We start from the raw sequence: 8,996 nt of genomic DNA, 5'->3' as shown, positions 1-8,996 counted from the left end.
CTTGGTAATTTACTGTACATTGGAGGGGGTTGGGTTAGGACATTTACAGGGGCCCGTTTCGAATTGCAGCCTCCCGTAGGTGTTCTTTGAGAGTGGTTTTGAAAGTGGGTAGTGATTCACATTCCTTTACAGCTTTGGGTAAGGCGTTCCACATTGATGTGGCATAATTGCAAAACGTGTTTAGTCCCTTGTTTGAGCCGAATCTGGGTTTAACATGATTTGTGGAGCTCCCTCTGGTGTTGTGATCGTGGTATTCACTGACCTTTGGGAAGTATTTTGACATGTACATGGGTACCTTGGTCGTGTAGTGTATCTTGTAGACCAGGCCCATTGCAAGTTGCTGTACTCTGTCGTCTACTCTAAGCCATCCTAGGTTGTCAAAGTGGGCAGGGGTGAGGTGGGTTCTAGGAGTAAGGTCAAGCAGTAGTCTGACCAGTTTGTTTTGAGATGTTTGTAATTTTGTTTTTAGCGCCTTTGAGGTGCTTTGGTACCATGAGGTGCAAGCATAGTCGTAGTACCCTTGAATGAGTGCTCCTGCCAGAGTCTTCAGGGTATTCTTGTTTAACAGAGAGGAGATCAGGTACAAGAATCGAGTTTGTTGGTTGACTTTTTTTATTACATTGGATGCCATTTTGTCACAGGAAAGATTTGCCTCTAGGATGGAACCCAGGTAGGTAATTTCATCTTTCCTTGTGACAATATTGTCACCCACTGTAACTGAGAAGCCGTCGGTCTTGCTGAGTTTGTTATTTGAACCGAAGAGAATGGACTCTGTTTTGCCCATGTATAATGATAGTTTGTTATCAGCGAGCCATATGCAGATTTTGCCTAGTTCCGAGCTGAGGGTTTTTTCAACCTGTAACTTGTTCTTGTCAGAGACCAGCAGGGCTGAGTCGTCCGCAAACAGGAACAAGTTGCAGTCACAAGCTGACGACATGTCATTTGCATAAATTAGGAACAGTAGCGGTCCTAGTATGCTTCCTTGTGGAACACCACAGCTCACTGTGAGGGGGGGGATAGAGGAAAAAGAAAACCATCATCTTATATTAAGTTATGAATCTTTATTCAGTAGAATACTGACAAGAAGCAACACCTGCCTCTGTCCTAATTTAAACCAGTTGAATCAAACGTTGGAGTCTCTATTTGTCTATCTATTTTATTATTCACCTCTATCTAATAATTACACCATATCTCTCTCCCTGTGTAAAACAAATTCGAACCCTAAATAACCTTACTGTCATGCACTTGTCCTAATATACTAACCTACACTGTAGCACTCAACACTTTGATGAACATTAGTTGTGCCCTGATGACTTGGCGTACAGAACTTGTAAGTCGCTTTGGATAAAAGTGTCAGCTAAATGACTAAATGTAAATGTAAATCTCTCTCTTCTGTGTCTCTCTAGGCTCATAGTAATGATAAAAGGTCAGAGTTGCTGCCAGCTGATTCAGTTCAGCCCTGGTCCACTTGAACCCTGGAGTGGTTCATTAGAAGTGATAACATAATTGGACCAAAGGCAGTTATATTACTTTTTTTTATGTATAATTATGATTTATATTGTAGTGATTGTATCGCTATTATGAAGTAGATTGTCAACACTGGTATTCATGGGAGAGTAGTAGTGCAGCTTTATTGATTACACCAACAGGCTATTGTATGGCCATAGCCCACGCCAAAATGTCACAGTATTACCATATCAGGCTATGCTAAGCTATGTCCATGAATGATTGAGAGCTAAACCACCCACTCAGTCAGTACCCACTTGAAAGTCATCACAATCACCAGTAAAACACATTGGTAGCAAACAGCTCTATTGATCCTAACTAGGGTTGCTACACTTTTTTTCTCCTCCCAATCACAAGGTCGGGTTGAATGAATGAATGACAACTTTATTTAACAGATTGCAGAATGGGTACAATACAGTACGGCTCAATACACACAATTGTTAAGGGGATCCAGACCAGAGAAAAACGTTTGTCTTGTTTACATCAGGTTCCCCCATTTTCAATTCATAGTGACATTTATGACATACACAACATACATGACATCATTCATGACATAGGGACATACATGACATACATGTTATTACTGCCTTAGTTGCACATCTAATGTTGTGCACGACTACTTCCTTTTAAACGCATTTAAGATACCTTTATTTTAAACTGTGAATATCCATTGGCACCAAATCGGAAATGATATTGTGCAATATTGTTGCTAGCTTCATAAAAGTGTTCCCTAAGCGCATGTTTTGATCCGACGCCTTCTCCGTCCCGGGCTGAAAACTTGGGTAAAATTTTCCGTTCCGTTTCATAACTTTACCTGTATGAGAGTTTTCCAACAGACGGTGTCCAACGTTTTCATTCGTTTGTATTGTGTTTCTGTCTATTCTCTGCTAAATATTCATTTTTGTAGGACATACATTTATAACAATTATTATTTTTGTTGTTGTTATTATTATTATTATTATTATTATTATTATTATTATTATTATTATTATTATTATTATTATTATTATTATTATTATTATATTATATTATATTATATATATATATATATATTATAATTATAATTATTATTATTATTATTAGTAGTAGTAGTAGTAGTAGTAGTAGTAGTAGTAGTAGTAGTAGTAGTAGTAGTAGTAGTAGTAGTAGTAGTATCACCATAGGGAGGGAAAGTGGTTGTATTCATACAAATTCCAATTACCATTCATTTTCTCATAGGGATACATTACTATAGATTCAAAATATATGAAAGCTTGAATACCTATTATGGATAAAAAATCTGTGAAAGCTTGAACTTTCACAAATTATGTTGCAAGAGCATACATATGATACGAATAATATAGAAAAGGATAATATTGCAGAACCGACTGTGGAGGTGCTCTGATTCATAAAAGTTGAAGTCATCACATACTAGTGTTACTCGAGTCAACTCGGAGACTGATTATCAGGACTTGTGACTTGAGCACTGATGACTTGGACTTGGACTCGAGCATTAACTGCATTCGGACTCGGGAGAGCACAGACGGAGAGAGAGGACAGAGACACACTCTGCATCCCTAACAGACAGCCTCGCACCGGCCTGCAGCCCCCCTGGTCAGTACAGACACGTGTAGTACAATACTAGTCAGTACAGACACGTGTAGTACAATAGTCAGTATAGACATCTGTAGTACAATACTAGTCAGTATACAGACACATACTTAGTAATAGTTATTTTATTTTGTAAACAAAAATTGTAATAGGTCCTAATCATTTGGCATAAAATATTGATGGCTAGGTTTAGGTTTAGGTTTACTTTATTTGATCAAGGGGGACAGCGTACATTAATAAAACATTTTACAGATGTAAATGCACCCAATTTGAGCCAAAGGGCTAATTTCCATTGGCAGTCCCCCTGCCAGAAGGTACAGGCTAAAATCCTGTGTGAAAAAGGGTTAGCAATAAAATCAAGATAAATAACATTAGAATAAAAACACAACAAAAGCACATAGACATACAATATGGATACAGGTCACAATACAGTCATGGACACAAGGACAGAGCACATCATGACATATTAAAAGACCCAGACATAGACAAACGCACCATATCCACACACACACAGACACCTCAGTTTTGACAATTCTGGTTATCAATGAGCCATTCCTTAACCCTGCATTTGAATGAATGATATGATGTGGACACTCTAATTGTTTGAGGTAATGAGTTCCATTGGTGGGATGCTCTATATGAAAAGACGGCCTGGCCAAATACACTTTTTTTTTAAAGCGATTGTACAGTCCCCCCTTGCCGCTAGTGTTTGGCATTTGTTTGCCTATATTCTTGTGTCACAAAGTCAGGGGCGGTTCTAGCATCAGACCTTTAGGAGGGCTCAGCCCCTAGAGCAGTAGCATAATTTCACTAAATGCCATGGTCAGGCAAGGGAGGGGGCGGGGGTAAAGGGGGGTCCCCCCCCCCCCCCCCCCCCTTGGTGGATTTTTTCTGTCAAATCAGTTGTGCAATAGTCAATTTTGGTGAGTTGTTTCTATATAATTCACTTATCACATTTAGGTAACATTAATGAACAACTACAGTATTAAGGAGACAACTACAGTATCGCTGCTGGCGGGACAAAACCTCATAACTCCAAAAACCCAACTTTTCAGCAGATGAAAAAAACGAACACAGATTTGAGGGTGAATAGAGTTAGGAGGTTTAGACAGATGATCGGTTTAATGCTTTCCCATTGTTTAAACTTTGTAAAACCCACACACACATATGGAGGATGATCTACGGAGTTGATTTATATATAAAAAAAAATATAAAAAAATGGAGTTATGAGGTTTTGTCCCGCCAGCAGCGGTATGCAAGTAGTAAACCTATTATTATTATTTTTTTTATTCCAGTCTATGATAATGATCATGATCATATTACGGAGCGCTCACTGCGTTCGAGAGAGAGAGAGAGAGAGAGAGAGAGAGAGAGGGAGAGAGAGACTCACATTTTCGTGACATTACACACACTTCTGCAGTCCCTCCCGCCGTCCCCCTCTCTATCTCTCTCTCTCTCTCTCTCTCTCTCTCTCTCTCTCTCTCTCTCTCTCGCTCTCTCTCTCTCTCTATCTCTCTCCCTCTCCCCGCTAGTTTTCTGCCTGTCAAACCCCGTTTGAGGAAGTGTCGGGTTACACTATGCCTAGGGGGCGGAGCTTCCTACAGGCGATATAGGGGGGGGGCGCCAAAATATAAAATCATATAAAAAAAATGTATATTCTTTTTTTTGTTGCTTGCCCCAGTTTTGGCGCCCCCCTCTATATCTGCAACCATTATGTTTACATTAAAAAAGAAATCTAACATAAGGGAAAATGAGCCAAAAATCTAAAACGGTCGGTCGGTCTGAGCCTCAGCTTTAGGTGTTCACAGTCAGAACATGCTAGAGCGCTGTGCATTGATGGGTATCGGTCAAGTGTTTATAGAATTGAGCGTCGAGGGCGGCTGGGTGGCGCAGCGGACATTGCGCTCGTCACCAACGCAAGATACACCGGGTTCGATCGGCGTTGCCTCCGGCTTGGGCCGGCCGTCATACTAACTCAATTGGCAGAGTTAGCGGTGGGTAGTCGATGGGTGGTAATCTGGACGTTGTAAACAGCGACTGCTACAGGTCGGTTGGGGCGCCTGCACAGCAGAGACAGGAAAATGGCGGGGGCAGTGTGAGCCTCCTACACGTTACTCCTCGCCAAAATGAGAGTCCGCGCTGGCAGGTGAAAAGATGTGACAGGCTGCCTCCACATGTATCGGAGGGAACATGTGACGGGCTTCTATCCTCCCTACAATCGGCCAGTGGGGGGCACATGCAAGCAACGTTCAAGACAGGGGAGGGGAGAATTGGCACGGCTAAATTGGGATGGGAGAAAAATAGAAAAAGGAGGAGAAAAAGTGGATAAAAAAATGAATTGAGCGTAAAGGAAAGAAAGACTAATGTTAGAGAACTATGAAGAGACAAAAGCCATCCGGGTCGCAGTATAAAAAGAGAAGAAAAGAAGAAGAAGAGAAACGTGCCAAGGTAAAAGGTATGCAATTTTGTACAACTTCCAAGACCTGCCACACCAAGAGCTGATGAAGCAAGCAGAGGCACTTGTACACACCTTAAACCATGGAGGGCAATCTGATTTGGATGGGAAGGAGCTGGCTCAGGAGTTGGAAAATGTACCTGACTTGCCATCAAAGAGCATGACAACTCTTGAGTTGTTGAAATTCATACACACAAAGCAGCTCACAGAAATATATCCCAACTTGTGTATTGCTCTGCGGATCAGTGCAACACTACCAGTAACAGTAGCTTCAGCCGAGAGGAGTTTTTCCAAATTAAAACTCTTGAAAACATACCTGAGGCAGTGGCGGCCGCTGCCGCTGGTGCCTTGTAGGTCGCAGTTCTCGTTAATAGGTCGAGTTGAAAATGTAATGCTCTGAGATGCTCTGGAGCAATCTCTCTCTGTCTCTCAGATCAATCAAATCAAATAATTAACACATGTATGTTGTCATTTTAAACAACTCACCATTCATTCATTATGCATCAGCAGCAACACAAACACGCACAGCTCTCTCTCTCTCTCTCGCTCTCTCTCTCTCTCGCTCTCTCACTCTCTCGCTCTCTCACTCTCTCTCAGATGATGTCAGATCCATTCAATAATAAACACATTTGTAAAGCTCGTTATTTTAAACAAGTTACCATTCATTGTCTGAGTGGTTATGTCCCACATGCAGCGAAATTAGAGAGAGAGAGCGAGAGCGAGAGAGAGAGAGAGAGAGAGAGCGAGAGAGAGAGAGCATTTTAGTAAAGTTACATTTTCAACAAGATTGCTGCTATTTAAACACTTCATGGAAACGGGGTAACGTTAACCTTATGTCGACTGTAGTATTGTATGACCTCGACATAACGTTTAAATGTTAACGTTACTCCGTTTCCATGCAGTAATTATAAAAGTGACCAGCTAAGCTAACGGAGCTAACAGCTAGCAGTAGCTGTAACGTTACAACGTTATGCGGCATCAGTAGACAACGTATCATGTATTAAACTAGAGTTAAGATCGCTAATCTACCTTGTTGTTGGCTTGTTGATAAAGTATATCCACTCCATGGCATTGTCCATCCAGCCTGTGTTGATGTCCATCCATTGTCCATACATGTCCCTCCACACTGCATCCATATATAGCTTGTTGTTAGCCAACAAGCTGTGTGAGTGAAGAGCTGTGTCTTTGTCCATTTCCGCCTCGAACAGCCTGCAAACTACCTGGCGTTCTATCGCCATGCTCTAAGACAAACTCTAACCTTAACCAACTTTGAAAGAGTGCCTAAGCTCAGTGTAGTTGCTGTTGTTGTTGACGAGTCGACTGAACTGCTGTTGCATTCTCTCTGTAAGCCAACCCGAGAAATGCGGCTATGGAAAAAAACTGGCATCGCGTCGGCCAATCAGAGAGCGTCTCCACGAAAATGCGGCTATGGAAAATTCTTCACGGAAGTTTACGCGGCTGCCTAGACCGCTTCAAATCGCGCTCGGATTCCAACATAATAGTCATATTTCAACGCACAACGCCGTATGCACTGATTGGCTGTGACGGAGACAGCGATCAAACTGTGACGCGCACTCAGAGCGCTATCGCTTCTAGCCCGGGCGAGAAATACGAAAAAAAAAAAAAAAAAAAAAAAACGTGATGTCACTTCCTGCTTTGGAAAACGAGTGTTTTTTAATTGCGATAATAACGGTATATTGTGCATTGGAAACACAAACATACTTAAAATGAGTAAATATTATTAATTTTAAACATGTTTATATTATTTATAGGGCTATAAAACAAAAAAACTAAAAACTTATTTGTCTTGTTCTCTCATATAACCAGGGTAGGAGCTGAGGGGGGGCGGCGCCCGAGCGCCCCTAGTGGTAGAGCCGCCACTGACCTGAGGTCAACCATGGCTCAAGAACGCCTCAGTGGTCTGGCTGTAATCAGTATTACACTACTCTACTTGACCTTACCCCTAGAACCCACCTCACCCCTGCCCACTTTGACAACCTAGGATGGCTTAGAGTAGACGACAGAGTACAGCAACTTGGGCCTGGTCTACAAGATACACTATACGACTAAGGTACCCATGTACATGTCAAAATACTTCCCAAAGGTCAGTGAATACCACGACCACAACACCAGAGGAAGCTCAACAAATCGTGTTAAACCCAGATTCAGCTCAAACAAGGGACTAAACACGTTTCGCAATTATGCCAGATCAATGTGGAACGCCCTACCCAAAGCTGTAAAGGATTGTGAATCCCTACCGACATTCAAAACCGCTCTTAAAGAGCACCTACGGGAGGCTGCAATTCGAAACTGGCCACCGTAAATGTCCAAACACCCCCACCCCAACCCCCTCCTAATAGACAGTCTCCTCCCCACCGTATGTATATATTCTCTTCAGCCGTATGTATATTTCTCTCCCACCCACCCACCCCCTCCAAATGTACAGTCTCCTCCCCACCGTATGTATATATTCTCTCCCCACCGTATGTATATTTCTCTCCAACCCACCCACCCCCTCCTAATGTACAGTCCCCTCCCCATCATATGTATATACTCTGTCAGGATCTATGGGTAACAGTACTGTAAATTTGAATATCGTATGTCACAAATGTAACAGTAATAAATACCTGTATGTCATGTATGTCCCTATGCCATAAATGTCATGTATGTTGTGTATGTCATAAATGTCACTATGAATTGAAAATGGGGGACCCTGATGTAAACAAGACAAACGTCTTTCTCTGGGCTGCTGCACCTTAACAATTGTGTGTATTGAGCCGTACTGTATTGTACCCATTCTGCAATCTGTTAAATAAAGTTTTCATTCATTCATTCATTCATTAACCATGAGGTTGGTGGTCAGATTTCATATGATGATGTGATTGATGACTTTGCAGTGAGAAAGGCCAGAAGGATTGCACTGTAAATGGAAACCAGTAGGAGCTACAGGCTAACCTTGAAGTGTGATGATTTTTTTTCATACCCTCAAACTAAATCCTCAATTTGAATAAAGTGGTTAATCTGATTAAATTAGTATTTTTTCTTTTATTAAATCAACTTTCCAGCCCCCTGTCAACTGTCAAATGATGTCAACTGTCAACCTGAATTAACATTCAGTATTCAATATGGTCTGATATTAACATTCAGTATTCAATATTGTCTGATTCAATATTAACATTCAGTATTCAAGTAGAACAGCTAGCTAGCCGTTGTGGACACTCACCTTTCCACAGCAAAACGGTAGGCAAGGCACCTTGGTTGAGAAATGCAGGCTTCAATCTATGTTGTTTAGTCTATCTGTTCAGTCCTGTTCAGTACTGTTTCAAGATGCATAATGAGATATTGGAAAATTGTTGAATATATATAGAACACAAATGTTCTAGAATGTTGTATTATGACATACTGTGACATCACAAATGTTCTAGAATGTTCTATTATGACATCA

Source organism: Notolepis coatsorum, assembly GCF_963971535.1.
Source record: "Notolepis coatsorum genome assembly, chromosome: 6".
NCBI lineage: Eukaryota > Metazoa > Chordata > Actinopteri > Aulopiformes > Paralepididae > Notolepis > Notolepis coatsorum.
Note: the sequence above shows the minus strand (reverse complement) of the source record.